The 15,692-nt window shown below is 43.1% G+C and overlaps 2 non-coding genes and 5 pseudogenes across 2 annotated transcripts; all 7 read right to left on the bottom strand.

The window, feature by feature from the left end:
* Positions 1–7,693: 7,693 nt before the first annotated feature.
* On the bottom strand, positions 7,694–7,813 carry LOC141270236 (5S ribosomal RNA; annotated as a pseudogene).
* Positions 7,814–8,434: 621 nt separating this feature from the next.
* On the bottom strand, positions 8,435–8,553 carry LOC141268241 (5S ribosomal RNA; annotated as a pseudogene).
* Positions 8,554–9,493: 940 nt separating this feature from the next.
* LOC141268364 (5S ribosomal RNA) lies at positions 9,494–9,613 on the bottom strand (annotated as a pseudogene).
* Positions 9,614–10,234: 621 nt separating this feature from the next.
* Positions 10,235–10,353, bottom strand: LOC141267098 (5S ribosomal RNA). The gene has a single exon (XR_012321113.1). It is a non-coding gene; the product is annotated as a 5S ribosomal RNA (ribosomal RNA).
* A 933-nt stretch (positions 10,354–11,286) lies between these two features.
* On the bottom strand, positions 11,287–11,406 carry LOC141269553 (5S ribosomal RNA; annotated as a pseudogene).
* Positions 11,407–12,027: 621 nt separating this feature from the next.
* On the bottom strand, positions 12,028–12,147 carry LOC141267636 (5S ribosomal RNA; annotated as a pseudogene).
* Positions 12,148–12,768: 621 nt separating this feature from the next.
* LOC141267258 (5S ribosomal RNA) lies at positions 12,769–12,887 on the bottom strand. The gene has a single exon (XR_012321267.1). It is a non-coding gene; the product is annotated as a 5S ribosomal RNA (ribosomal RNA).
* Positions 12,888–15,692: the final 2,805 nt, after the last annotated feature.

Genomic DNA, 15,692 nt, shown 5'->3' with positions numbered 1-15,692 from the left:
TTGTTCACGTGTCAGTAAATTCACTAGTTTGTCACGAGAAGCAGAAAGGACCTACAGACTGAGGAAAAACAGGAAGCAGAGGTACTAACAAGGAACAGAATCACACAGGAAAAGAATCAGACGAACTGAAGACAGGACGTGCTGATAAAGAGAAGCCAAGGAATCTTAAGGTAAGCAAAATATGGATATAATTTCTTGTTTTGCTAAACAAAGTAATATTAATTTCAAAGTTAATGTAGGAGATGATATAGAAGTTTTGTGGCTCAGTTTATACAAAGAATGGAACGGACGTACAAGAGCCACTAAAAATATCAGAGAATTCTGGAATTACCCAGGCTCAACTCCAAATTAAAATGAGGAAAAATTTGCTGAAATTATACAAAATCATGCCAAAATATGATGTCAAAATCCATGCCTGTAGAAATTCAGAGACATTTGAGAGCTTCTCTGATAAGTTTGATTTATTCAATGAGGAGAGGAATCAATTATTTAAAATATGGATTCCTGTGACATTGTCCAGACGTTTACATTTAATGCCCTGTGAAAATGACTCTCCTAATGGATGGGAAAATGATTCGGACAGATTAAGATATTTGATTTATTGTGTCACAAAGGATTTTCCCAACATAGAAGATCTGCAGAAACTAAGGATTGGTAGGAAGGAATGTACATATACATTCATGTCCATATTTGAACGGTTGTACAAAGCTCTCATCAAAAATGGAAAAGTACAACATATGATAACAACTTTTGTACAAAAATTCAAATTCCTAAATTCAGTTTCCCAAGTTATGGCATCACAAAAAAATTCATTATTTGAATGTGCGCAGATGCTGGATTTTGTTAGAAAACATGAGACTCGTGAAAAGAAAATAAATCAAGCTAAATTTATAAAACCAGGAAAGGTAAAATCTTACCAAAAGCCAATATCAAACTCTCCTAGACTGAGTCATCCCCATAGTGAACTCTATCAAATACGCAGAAGATTTCATATACTGTATGTTATAAGCCATATCAGCCAGTGCAAAGATCCATCTCTCCACAGAATGAGTTAATTCTCAGTCAGAACTGTGATTCTCTAAAAAGGAAAATGGCTGAAACTGATAGACAGAGACAGGTGAGACGACCAACTCACAGTGACGTCATGGAATGTGGACAGAAGAACAGGCAGTTCTCTGAGGTTTTGAAGGATAGAAAACTGTCTTTCCTAAATAGGGCGTTCCTGGAGATATTTGAGAGAGACAGAAGATTTGGTTTAGTGAGTGGCTAAGGAAAAACTGTAATTATAATGTTGTATCAAAATGTAATACAATGTCTCAATATTTATTTATAATCTTATACAGTAAAATTGTAGTTACATAGTTTCTAATAGTTGATGTATATATATATATATATATATATATACTTGTCTAAGTAGAGATTGCGTATAATTGTATTTATATATACGTTTATAAAATATATATATATATATTAATTAATAAATTAGAACTTCATATATATAAATTTAAGTAGCAATATTTTGAATTACATTAGAACCAAACAAAATATGTATAAGATATTTAAATAATTCTGTTTCTGTATGAATTTGATATTTAATTTTATTTTCTTATATTTCCTTAGAGTTTTCATTCCAAAGCAGGATTTGATCAAAGAACTCTAAAATGGATTTATTTCTTTATTCACACAGGAAGTGAAAAAAATGCATGATTTTATGTGTATAACATTTTAAAATAATAACAATATATCTAGTTGAACTATAATATATATGTAATACTTATTAATTCTTTTGTGTTGCTAATATTTTCTGTGCATGAAGTGTTCGTGCAAATTAAAGTAGCTTTACAGCATGACGTGTGACAGCTGCGGCCTTTGAACTTTGAGCTAATAGTATAGGATCCCATTCATTCTATTTTCAACTGATGTAACTTAAGACCGGGCAGCCAGTGAAAAAAGAATCTAAGACAAGAGTTTTTTCAAGTGTCTGAAATTCCAGTGACTTACTCTCATATTATATAATATGTACTTGGGGAATATTCAAAGAAATATAAAGATATTCAATTGATATGGCAATGCGCATTAATAAATTGGGATACAACAATTTTGGGTTAAATATATATATATACAGTACAGACCAAAAGTTTGGACACACATTCTCATTTAAATATTTTTCTGTATTTTCTTGACTATGAAAATTGTACATTCACACTGAGGGCATCAAAACTATGAATTAACACATGTGGAATTATATACTTAACAAAAAAGTGTGAAACAACTGAAAATATGTCTTATATTCTAGGTTCTTCAAAGTAGCCACCTTTTGCTTTGATGACTGCTTTGCACACTCTTGGCATTCTCTTGATGAGCTTCAAGAGGTAGTCACCGGAAATGGTCTTCCGTCAATATTGAAGGAGTTCCCAGAGATGCTAAGCACTTGTTGGCCCTTTTGCCTTCACTCTGCGGTCCAGCTCACCCCAAACCATCTCGATTGGGTTCAGGTCTGGTGACTGTGGAGGCCAGGTCATCTGGCCTAGCACCCCATCACTCTCCTTCTTGGTCAAATAGCCCTTACACAGCCTGGAGGTGTATTTGGGGTCATTGTCCTGTTGAAAAATAAATGATGGTCCAACTAAACGCAAACAGGATGGAATAGCATGCCGCTGCAAGATGCTGTGGTAGCCCTGCTGGTTCAGTATGCCTTCAATTTTGATTAAATCCCCAACAGTGTCACCATCAAAGCACCCCAACACCATCACACCTCCTCCTCCATACTTCACGATGGGAACCAGGCATGTAGAGTCCATCCGTTCACCTTTTCTGCGTCGCACAAAGACACGGTGGTTGAAACCAAAGATCTCAAATTTGGACTCATCAGACCAAAGCACAGATTTCCACTGGTCTAATGTCCATTCCTTGTGTTCTTTAGCCCAAACAAGTCTCTTCTGCTTGTTGCCTGTCCTTAGCAGTGGTTTCCTAGCAGCTGTTTTACCATGAAGGCCTGCTGCACAAAGTCTCCTCTTAACAGTAGTTGAAGAGATATGTCTGCTGCTAGAACTCTGTGTGGCATTGACCTGGTCTCTAATCTGAGCTGCTGTTAACCTGCGATTTCTGAGGCTGGTGACTCGGATAAACTTATCCTCAGAAGCAGAGGAGACTCTTGGTCTTCCTTTCCTGGGGCGGTCCTCATGTGAGACAGTTTCTTTGTAGCGCTTGATGGTTTTTGCAACTGCACTTGGGGACACTTTCAAAGTTTGCCCAATTTTTCAGATTGACTGACCTTAATTTCTTAAAGTAATGATGGCCACTCGTTTTTCTTTACTTAGCTGATTTTTTCTAGCCATAATACAAATTCTAACAGTCTATTCAGTAGGACTATCAGCTGTGTATCCACCAGACTTCTGCACAACACAATTGAAGGTCCCAACCCCATTTATAAGGCAAGAAATCCCACTTATTAAACCTGACAGGGCACACCTGTGAAGTGAAAACCATTTCCGGTGACTACCTCTTGAAGCTCATCAAGAAAATGCCAAGAGTGTGCAAAGCAGTCATCAATGCAAAAGGTGGCTACTTTGAAGAACCTAGAATAGAAGACATATTTACAGTTGCTTCACACTTTTTTTGTTAAGTATATAATTCCACATGTGTTAATTCATAGTTTTGAAGCCTTCAGTGTGAATGTACACTTTTCATAGTCATGAAAATACCGAAAAATCTTTAAATGAGAAGGTGTGTCCAAACTTTTGGTCTGTACTGTATATCTAAAACTTCATATGTGGAATGTTTGAGTTGAACAGATCTGTGAATGTCAGAGTGAAGGTGACAGATGAGTAAATCAGCAGCTGCTAAGTGTGATTGATGTGACAGAGGCCTCATATGTTTGTATGTTTGAAAAAAAAAAAATGTTTCTTTATGTGAAGGTACAAAAATATATTTAATTCTGAGGAAATTATAATACATAATTAGGTATTATCTACATATATATATTTCTATATTTCTTTAATAATTATTATTTCTTGATTTAACTAATAGTGGATAAGGGCAACCACACATCAAAATGGTTTACAAAGCAAATTTAAATTTAGAATCATTTTCCACATGATAATATTCTTGAATAACTATAATATTATTTTTAATGGTTACCTAAATAGGTACACACCTCTCTTTAGTCAAATCTATGCTACTCATCGATATGAAATTTATGCACAATATTTCTAGAAGAATAATTATTTTTAATTTGGTTCTGATATATACATAAATTTTATAAAATAATATTTTTGGTATTAAGGGGGAAAATGTGTTTTTGATCCTGATTACATAATCACTTTTGATCAATACTTATTTTCCACACATTTTAATAAAGAAGAAATAATAATAAGGTACTATGGTGTAATTAAGAAGGGTATTACATGCAAAGTTGCATAATTTAATATTTTTTGGTGGTACAAGGTTATGACAAATATGAAATCATCCAGATAATGGAGCTATAAGGGTATTTTTTATGGAGAATATAATTACTCTGCATTTGTCATTAAAATTTAAAGGCCTTATTTTTATTTTTATTCTTATTTTTACTCTTAATTTTATTTTTCATTTTTAAAATTTTATTCTTACTTTATACTTCTTATTTTTCTATTTTTTCATTTTTTAATTCTCATTTGATTTTATTTCAGTTCAATATCTCAATTGAGAAAACACATTAATTTTTAATAAAGTAATGTCTAATACAAGAGTATTGCTTCATTAAATATATATTGCTAAGGAAAAAAATGTTTACATTTTCTGAGTAAACACAACAATTCATTCATTCATTTATTCATTCATTCATTCATTCATACATTCATATATTTATTAATTTTGGTTCAGGAGTATACATTCTTTGATATTATTGGTTTAATAAAGATATAAAAACTTGTTTTTTCAAAATACACTGACACCTATGGGTTGGAAAAGGTAATTACACCTATGACATAAAAATGTTCTATCATATGGAGAACTTGATTGATAATGAATTATTATCTATTATAGTTTATTATTCCAAGCATAATTTATTTTAATATTTTGATAATAATTAGATGGATATTACTGATTGCTATGGTACGCTGTGATATTATAGGTTAGGAAAAACTGCCAGATTTGGTATCAGATTAGGGAATGAAGACTTCAATCAAGACATCGCAATTATGAATTCTATCTTAATAAAGACTTTTAATTTTTATAAATCAAAGAGATTCTCAAAAGTTACAAGAAGAAGCAACTGATATCCGGACGTCTCAGAAGGTAACAGGTGTGAATGCTGAGTGTTATAATAGACTGTGTCCATTACATACAATACAATTCACACCACTGATCACCAGGACGGCAGAGGACGATGATCCTATATGTACTGTGTTGTGTTAAAGTTTCATCACGTTCCAGTGGTTTCTTATCACCTGCAACGCTTCAATGAAAGCTGGTGAACAGGTAATACCTGGCATATGTGTCCTGTATATAAAGGACTGAGTACTGGTTATGGTGCTATATAAAGCAGGGAAGTGTCAAGTTAACCCTTGCTTTACTGACCAAAGACGTCACATCTGTTCCAAAAGTGACACGAGACCAGTGCGGACACACGGAAGATTCCAAAGACGATCCAACGTAAGTCCAGGTGACACTGCACAGATATTAAAGCTACATTTCATCCATGGACTTTGTTTTCTTATCAACTGACAAACATGATCTTTCTAATAAAGAGTACAGTTTATGGACTGAACAATAATGAACACAATTATGGACTGTACAACATCTACATGCTGTAATTTATTTCAAAGGAGTTTTCATCTAAAGACTGTGTTATAAAAGAACCAAGAAGAAGACGAGACGACGACCCGATGATATCAGATGATGACGATTGAACCCGCGATTGCTTCAATTTAGATATAGGGAAGTATAATTATACATATTAAATGAATATTAGTCACGGCATACCATAACATGAATTCACATCATTATATAACAATAATCCGATATTGATACTATTATTACTATTATTATTATTATGGAAATTTAATGATATTGCCAAGGAAGAAGGAAAGAAAAAATGATTGATGAATGTATCTTCTTTTGAGATATTTCAGTTAAAGTCCTTATATTCTCAAAAAAGGGGGAAATGTTAAATGGTTAATTATGGAAATTCATTTGGAATGTTAATCGATAATCATTTTTCTGAGTTCTATGCCTCAGCCATCGTGTCTAGTTGACATGCGCTATTTGTGTGTGTATGTTTGGTTCACTACCATATGTAGAACAGGTGTCCATACGACTGGCTATAAAAGCCCATGTTACAGAAAGGGGGGGCTCTCTTGCTCTGCCCACCCCACAAGACACAGAATCTTCATGCTGAGAAGCAGATGACATGTAGGCCTGGACACATGCTGGACAAAGACATGATTTACCAGCCAGGATCCAAGGAAAGATGGGTGAATCTCAACAATTAAGCTAATTATGGACAAATGGACAATTACTTTATAACTAATTATTGTATGTACCTGCTGCAATCTGATTCTTTTTAATGGACAATCCAAGAATAAATAGATACATTTTTTTATAAGAATATCGTGATATTGATACTTTGAGAAGACCTTAGTAGAAAAAAAAAAATACAGGAAGAGTATTATTTTACAGTCTCCCATTTAAGTACTAACCAGGCCTGACCCTGCTTAGCTTCTGAGAACAGATGAGATTGGGCATGTTAAGGGTGGTGTGGCCGTACGCAGAGACAAGCCTCTCACTTGCTGCTTTTCTACTTTGACGTGTGGCTGCCGGCTGCCCTTTCCAGTGCTCAGCAAGACCAGATCCTTTTGTGCTTTCCCTTCTCTTCAATTTTTTTGCTGGCTTACTTAAAAGGTCTTGTAGACACAACGCCCCACTCAGAGCCACTGAGCTCACTGATCGGCTGCAGCGCTGTCGACGGAACGTCAGCTTCACGGCCAATGCCACAGGCCGGGAGCAGAGGCGAGACTCACCGGTAGACCCAGGTAGGGTGAGTAGAGCGCGGTTAGTTGCTTTCTAATAGCCTGCAGCCGGGGATTAATTTTTAATGAAAGGGAACAATCCCTTTGACTGTCTGCAGCGCGCCACACCTAGGAAGCGCACTCTCACACACAAGCCAGCATGCACACGTGCTCGCACGTGACAACACCCCCTATCTGCCCCTACAACCTCTCCGTCACCATGCATCAGACTCTCCTGCCTGTTTTATGATTTCAGGGCCCTAGCAGGAATCAACCAACCCCCTCCACAATTCCTTCCGCACCTTCCTTTACTTCCTTGCACTGAGGTTAGCTCTTTGTCAGCCGTCTGGCTTGGTTACACAAGGTTCTTTGCAGAGAAACATGTTACTTCTGCTGGCCCTCGCTAGGCGGTCGGCAGCCAAAACCTTCCCTGGGCACCTTCTGAAAGCCTGGCCCCTTCACGGCCCCAGGTGCTTTTAACGCCATCATTTCCACACGGCGAGCTGCGGAGTCAATAAGCACTCCTAGCCGTGGCAAGGAGCTCGGTGTCAGGTCTGCGTGAAGGGCGGTGGGGTAGCGTACTTAGCGGCCAACTGGCTCAGAGGCCTTGGGGCTTCCATCATCTAAGTTACTTAAGTCGGTGTCCGGCAAGGCATCTTTCCATGCTAACTGAGATGGGCAGTAGGGCAAAATGTCATCAAAATGGTCTACAGCACCCGGTGTTCCCAGGAGGTCTCCCATCTTAGTACTGTCCGAGCCCAGCCCTGCTTTGCTTCTGAAATCAGAAGAAATTGGGCGTATCCAAAGTGGCATGGCCAATAGACTTTGCTCGATCCATCGCCCGGCCAGCCTTTCTCAGGAACGCTTGATGGCAAGCAATCTGGCCGTGACGGGGCGGGCTCCGAAGGGTCCATGCTAAGGCTGTGCCGTCCCTACAGGTGTGGTTTGTTTAGTAGTGATTCACCCGCCGCATCAGGTGTCTTCAAAAATGTCTCGGCGCAGGGTCTCATGCAGGCTAAACCCTTCATCGCGGTAATGTGACAGAAAGAGCAAGCTGGACCCGTAACTTGGGGGCGGAGCGAGACGTCCAGGGGTGAATGAAGGAAGAGGGTGAGATGGTTGCCAGTGACTTTGAGCTGCTCTTCAGAGGGGAGGGTCGTGTTGCCTGCAAAGGTCTTCTGCTTGGGGTTACCGGTGGTTGCCTCCAGCCACGCGGGAGACGCTGGTCCTGGTGAAAAGGAGCCTAGTATTAAAAGTAAAGAAGCAACAATGCTGGAGGCCCACGGTGATCAGAAGGATGCTGGTATTTTGCAGAGATGAAATAGCGCAAGAGAGAAAGCAAATGAAAAAAAGAAAAGAGAATGAATGTGTGCACTTGTGAAAGGGAATGGAAAAAAGGCATAGAAGAGAGTGCCCCCTGCTGGTGGAAGGAAGGAAAAAACAAAAGCCTAGAGCACCTGGTATTACCAGTTGGTCTCCCATCCAAGTACTAACCAGGCCTGACCCTGCTTAGCTTCCGAGATCAGACAAGATCGGGTATGTTCAGGGAGGTGTGGCCATAGGCAGAGACAAGCCTCTCACTTGCTGCTTTTCTACTTTGACGTCTGGCTGCCGGCTGCCCTTTCCAGTGCTCAGCAAGACCAGGTCCTTTTGTGCTTTCCCTTCTCTTCAATTTTTTTGCTGGCTTCCTTAAAAGGTCTTGTAGACACAACACCCCACTCAGAGCTGCTGAGCTCACTGATCGGCTGCAGCGCTGTCGACGGAACGTCAGCTTCAAGGCCAATTCCACAGGCCGGGAGCAGAGGCGATACTCACAGGTAGACCCGGGTAGGGTGAGTAGAGCGCGGTTAGTTGCTTTCTAATAGCCTGCAGCCGGGGATTAACTTTTAATGAAAGGGAACAATCCCTTTGACTGTCTGCAGCGCGCCACACCTAGGAAGCGCACTCTCACACACAAGCCAGCATGCACACGTGCTCGCACGTGACAACACCCCCTATCTGCCTCTACAACCTCTCCGTCACCATGCGTCAGAATCTCCTGCCTGTTTTATGATTTCAGGGCCCTAGCAGGAATGACCCCCCCCCCCCAATTCCTTCCACACCTTCCTTGCCTTACTAGCACTGAGGTTAGCTCTTTGTCAGCCGTCTGGCTTGGTTACACAAGCTTCTTTGCAGAGAAACATGTTACTTCTGCTGGCCCTCGCTAGGCGGCCGGCATCCAAAACCTTCCCTGGGCACTGCTGAAAGCCTGGCCCCTTCACGGCCCCGGGTGCTTTTAACGCCATCATTTCCACATGGCGAGCTGCGGAGTCAATAAGCACTCCTAGCCGTGGCAAGGAGCTCGGTGTCAGGCCTGCGTGAAGGCGGCGGGGTAGCGTACTTTACCTGCCAACTGGCTCAGAGGCCTTGGGGCTTCCATCATCTAAGTTACTTAAGGTCGGTGTCCGGCAAGGCGCCGTTCCATGATAGTCGAGCTGGGCAGTAGGGCAAAACTTCATCAAAATGGTCTACAGCACTCAGTGTTCCCAGGAGGTCTCCAATCCAAGTACTGTCCGAGCCCAGCCCTGCTTTGCTTCCGAGATCAGACGAGATCGGGCGTATCCAAGGTAGTATGGCCAGTAGACGCTGCTTGATCCATCGCCTGGCCAGCCTTTCTCAGGATCGCTTGGTGGCGAGCAATCTGGCCGTGACGGGGCGGGCTCCGAAGGGTCCATGCAAAGGCTGTGCCGTCCCTACAGGTGTGGTTTCTTTAGCAGTGATTCACCCGCCGCATCAGGTGTCTTCAAAAATGTCTCGGCGCAGGGTCTCCTGCAGGCGAAACCCTTCATTGCGGTAACGTGACAAAAAGAGCAAGCTGGACCCGTAACTTGGGGGCGGAGCAAGACGTCCAGGGGTGAATGAAGGAAGAGGGTGAGATGGTTGCCAGTGACTTTGAGCTGTTCTTCAGGGGGGAGGGTCGTGTTGCCTGCAAAGGTCTTCTGCTTGGGGTTACCGGTGGTTGCCTCCAGCCAAGCGGGAGACGCTGGTCCTGGTGAAAAGGAGCCTAGTATTAAAAGTAAAGAAGCAACAATGCTGGAGGCCCACGGTGATCAGAAGGATGCTGGTATTTTGCAGAGATGAAATAGCGCAAGAGAGAAAGCAAATGAAAAAAAGAAAAGAGAATGAATGTGTGCACTTGTGAAAGGGAATGGAAAAAAGGCAAAGAAGAGAGTGCCCCCTGCTGGTGGAAGGAAGGAAAAAGCAAAAGCCTACAGCACCTGGTATTCCCAGGTGGTCTCCCATCCAAGCACTAACCAGGCCTGACCCTGCTTAGCTTCCAAGATCAGACAAGATCGGGTGTGATCAGGGTGGTGTGGCCGTAGGCAGAGACAAGACTCTCACTTGCTGCTTTTCTACTTTGACGTCTGGCTGCCGGCTGCCCTTTCCAGTGCTCAGCAAGACCAGGTCCTTTTGTGCTTTCTCTTCTCTTCAATGTTTTTGCTGGCTTCCTTAAAAGGTCTTGTAGACACAACGTGCCACTCAGAGCCGCTGAGCTCACTGATCGGCTGCAGCGCTGTCGACGGAACGTCAGCTTCACGGCCAATGCCACAGGCCGGGAGCAGAGGCGAGACCCACCGGTAGACCCGGGTAGGGTGAGTAGAGCGCGGTTAGTTGCTTTCTAATAGGCTGCAGCCGGGGATTATCTTTTAATGAAAGGGAACAATCCCTTTGACTGTCTGCAGCGCGCCACACCTAGGAAGCGCACTCTCACACACAAGCCAGCATGCACACGTGCTCGCACGTGACAACACCCCCTATCTGCCCCTACAACCTCTCCATCACCATGCGTCAGACTCTCCTGCCTGTTTTATGATTTCAGGGCCCTAGCAGGAATCACTCCCCCCCTCCCCAATTCCTTCCTTGCCTTCCTTGCACTGACGTTAGCTCTTTGTCAGCCGTCTGGCTTGGTTACACAAGCTTCTTTGCAGAGAAACATGTTACTTCTGCTGGGCCTCGCTAGGCGGCTGGCATCCAAATCCTTCCCCGGGCACCTGCTGAAAGCCTGGCCCCTTCACGACCCCGGGTGCTTTTAACGCCATAATTTCCATATGGCGAGCTGTGGAGTCAATAATCACTCCTAGCCGTGACAAGGAGCTCGGTATCAGGACTGCGTGAAGGCGGCGGGGTAGCGTACTTAGCTGCCAACTGGCTCAGAGGCCTTGGGGCTTCCATCATCTAAGTTACTTAAGGTCGGTGTCCGGCAAGGCGCCGTTCCATGCTAGCCGAGCTGGGCAGTAGGGCAAAACATCATCAAAATGGTCTACAACACCCGGTGTTCCCAGGAGGTCTCCCATCCAAGTACTGTCTGAGCCCGGCCCTGCTTTGCTTCCGAGATCAGACGAGATCGTGCGTATCCAAGGTGTTATGGCCAGTAGACGCTGCTTAATCCATCGCCCGGCCAGCCTTTCTCAGGATCGCTTGGTGGCGAGCAATCTGGCCGTGACGGGGCGGGCTCCGAAGGGTCCATGCAAAGGCTGTGCCGTCCCTACAGGTGTGGTTTGTTTAGCAGTGATTCACCCGCCGCATCAGGTGTCTTCAAAAATGTCTCGGCGCAGGGTCTCCTGCAGGCTAAACCCTTCATCGCGGTAATGTGACAGAAAGAGCAAGCTGGATCCGTAACTTGGGGGTGGAGCGAGAGGTCCAGGGGTGAATGAAGGAAGAGGGTGAGATGGTTGCCAGTGACTTTGAGCTGCTCTTCAGGGGGGAGGGTCATGTTGCCTGCAAAGGTCTTCTGCTTGGGGTTACTAGTGGTTGCCTCCAGCCACGCAGGAGACGCTGGCCCTGGTGAAAAGGAGCCTAGTATTAAAAGTAAAGAAGCAACAATGCTGGAGGCCCACGGTGATCAGAAGGATGCTGGTATTTTGCAGAGATTAAATAGCGCAAGAGAGAAAGCAAATGAAAAAAAGAAAAGAGATTGAATGTGTGCACTTGTGAAAGGGAATGGAAAAAAGGCATAGAAGAGAGTGCCCCCTGCTGGTGGAAAAAAGGAAAAAGCAAAAGCCTACTGCACCTATTATTCCCAGATGGTCTCCCATCCAAGTACTAACCAGGCCCAGCCCTGCTTAGCTTCCAAGATCAGATGAGATCAGGCGTATCCAAGGTGGTATGGCCAGTAGACGCTGCTCAATCCATCGCCCGGCCAGCCTTTCTCAGGATCGCTTGGTGGCGAGCAATCTGGCCGTGACGGGGCGGGCTCCGAAGGGTCCATGCAAAGGTTGTGCCATCCCTACAGGTGTGGTTTGTTTAGCAGTGATTCACCCGCCGCATCAGGTGTCTTCAAAAATGTCTCGGCGCAGGGTCTCCTGCAGGCTAAACCCTTCATCGCGGTAATGTGACAGAAAGAGCAAGCTGGACCCGTATCTTGGGGGCGGAGCGAGACGTCCAGGGGTGAATGAAGGAAGAGGGTGAGATGGTTGCCAGTGACTTTGAGCTGCTCTTCAGGGGGGAGGGTCGTGTTGCCTGCAAAGGTCTTCTGCTGGGGGTTACCGGTGGTTGCCTCCAGCCACGCGGGAGACGCTGGTCCTGGTGAAAAGTAGCCTAGTATTAAAAGTAAAGAAGCAACAATGCTGGAGGCCCACGGTGATCAGAAGGATGCTGGTATTTTGCAGAGATGAAATAGCGCAAGAGAGAAAGCAAATGAAAAAAAGAAAAGAGAATGAATGTGTGCACTTGTGAAAGGGAATGGAAAAAAGGCATAGAAGAGAGTACCCCCTGCTGGTGGAAGGAAAGAAAAAGCAGAAACCTAAAGCACCTGGTATTCCCAGGCAGTCTCCCATCCAAGTACTAACCAGGCCCAACCCTGTTTAGTTTCCAAGATCAGATGAGATCAGGCATGTTCAGGGTGGTGTGGCCATAGGCAGAGACAAGTCTCTCACTTGCTGCTCTTCTACTTTGAAGTCTGGCTGCCGGATACCCTTTCCAGTGTTCAGCAAGACCAGGTACTTTTGTGCTTTCCCTTCTCTTCAATTTTTTTGCTGGCTTCCTTAAAAGGTCTTGTAGACACAACACCCCACTCAGAGCCGCTGAGCTCACTGATCGGCTGCAGCGCTGTCGACGGAACGTCAGCTTCACGGCCAATGCCACAGGCCGGAAGCAGAGGCGAGACTCACCGGTAGACCCGGGTAGGGTGAGTAGAGCGCGGTTAGTTGCTTTCTAATCGCCTGCAGCCGGGGATTAACTTTTAATGAAAGGGAACAATCCCTTTGACTGTCTGCAGCGCGCCACACCTAGGAAGCGCACCCTCACACACAAGCCATCATGCACACGTGCTCGCACTTGACAACACCCCCTGCCCCTACAACCTCTCCGTCACCATGCGTCAGACTCTCCTGCCTGTTTTATGATTTCAGGGCCCTAGCAGGAATCACCCCCCCTCCCCAATTCCTTCCTTGCCTTCATAGAATCATAGAATCATAGAATGGTAGAGTTGGAAGGGACCTCCTGGGTCATCTGGTCCAACCCCCTGCTCAAAGCAGGATTCACTAGATCATCTCAGACAGATGTCTGTCCAGCCTCTGTTTGAAGACGTCCATTGAAGGGGAACTCACCACCTCTCGTGGCAGCCTGTTCCACTCATTAATCACCCTAACTGTCAAAAAGTTTTTTCTAATATCTAATCTGTGTCTCCTCCCATTTAGTTTCATCCCATTGCTTCTAGTCTTTCCTTGTGCAAATGAGAATAAAGATGATCCTTCTACAATGTGACAGCCCTTGACATATTTGTAGACAGCTATTAAGTCTCCTCTCAGGCTTCTTTTTTGCAAGCTAAACATTCCCAAATCCTGCAACCGTTCCTCATAGGACATGGTTTGCAGACCAGTCACCATTCTGGTCGCTCTTCTCTGAACTTGCTCCAGTTTGTCTATGTCTTTTTTAAAATGTGGTGCCCAAAACTGTACACAGTATTCCAGATGAGGTCTGACCAAAGAGGAGTAAAGACCGATAATGACTTCACGTGATCTAGACTGTATGCTTCTGTTAATACATCCCAGAATTGTATTTGCCTTTTTTCTGCTGCATCACACTGTTGACTCATGTTCAGTCTATGATCTATTAGTATACCTAAGTCTTTTTCACATGTACTGTTGCTTAGCTCTATTCCTCCCATTCTGTATATGCTTTTTTCATTTTTATTGCCCAGATGTAGTACTTTGCATTTTTCCCTGTTAAAAACCATTCTGTTGGTTGCTGCCCACTGCTCCAGTTTATTTAGGTCTTTTTGAATCCTCTCTCTCTCTTCTCTAGTATTAGCTATCCCTCCTAGCTTTGTGTCATCAGCAAATTTAATCAGTTTACCCTCAATTCCTTCATCTAAATCATTGATAAAGATGTTGAACAATACAGGTCCCAGGACGGAGCCCTGTGGTACCCCACTTGAGACATTCATCCAGCTGGATGTGAAGCCATTTACAACCACCCTTTGAGTCCGATCACTAAGCCAGTATTGAATCCACCTAACAGTTGCCTGGTCCATTGCATTCTTGGTCATTTTTTCAATAAGGATGGTGTGAGATACTTTGTCAAATGCTTTGCTGAAGTCAAGATATACTATATCTACAGCATTTCCCTGATCCACCCAGTCAGTGATTCTGTCATAGAAGGAAATTAACTTAGTCTGACATGACTTGTTAGTTACAAACCCATGCTGACTCTGGTTAATCACTTCATTCTTATCCATGTACTTACATAAATGTTGTTTAATAATTTGTTCAAAGATCTTTCCTGGTATAGAAGTCAGACTCACCGGCCTATAGTTCCCTGGGTCCACCTTCTTCCCCTTTTTGAAGATAGGAACAACATTTGCTCTTCTCCAGTCTTCTGGGACTTCTCCTGTTCTCCAAGAATTTTCAAAGATTATGGAAAGTGGTTCTAAAATTTCTCCTACGAACTCCTTCAGTACTCTGGGGTGTAATTCATCTGGACCTGGAGACTTGAACTCATTTATGTTAGCTAAATATTCCCTCACAATCTTTCTGTTTAAAGATAACTTGGATTCCTCTATTCCTTTAAAAGGACAGTGAAGATCAGTTGATGTTACATTTTCTTTCTGAGAGAAAACAGATGCAAAATAGGAATGAAAAAGTTCGGCCTTCTCAACATCCTCTCTTCCCATTTCTCCATTTTCATCCTGTAAAAATCCTATAGCATCTTTGACTTTTCTTTTACTTTTGACATACCCCCAAAATCCTTTTTTATTGCTTTTGACATCTCTTGCAAGCCTTAATTCATTGTCAGCTTTAGCTAACCTGATACGTGCCCTGCAGGATCTGCAGACTGCATTATAATCTTCTTTAGATATGCCTCCCTCTTTCCATTTAATAAACATTTCTTTCTTTCTTTTTAGCATGTGTTTAAGTTCTGTGTTCATCCATCCTGGTTTCCTTAAATGCTTCCCATTCTTCCTACTTTTCGGGATTGTTAACGATTGTGCTTAGAGAATCTCATTTTTAAAAATTTCCCATCCTTCCTGGACATTTTTGTCCTTAAGGACATCCAGCCATTGGATCCTTCCTATTCTCTTTCTGAGTCTTTTAAAATCTGCCTTTCTAAAATCTAACCTTGAAGTTTGAGTCTTCACATGTCTTCCTCCTCTAGTTATCCAAAATTCTATAATAGCATGATCGCTGCCTCCTAGGGTCCCAGCCACCTTTACCTCCTCAACCA

This window comes from Phyllobates terribilis, unplaced genomic scaffold (genome assembly GCF_046119375.1).
Source record: "Phyllobates terribilis strain yellow unplaced genomic scaffold, ASM4611937v1 Scaffold_4__5_contigs__length_816908805, whole genome shotgun sequence".
In the NCBI taxonomy this organism is placed as follows: Eukaryota; Metazoa; Chordata; class Amphibia; order Anura; family Dendrobatidae; genus Phyllobates; species Phyllobates terribilis.
This window is presented reverse-complemented; position numbering and strand designations above follow the sequence as displayed.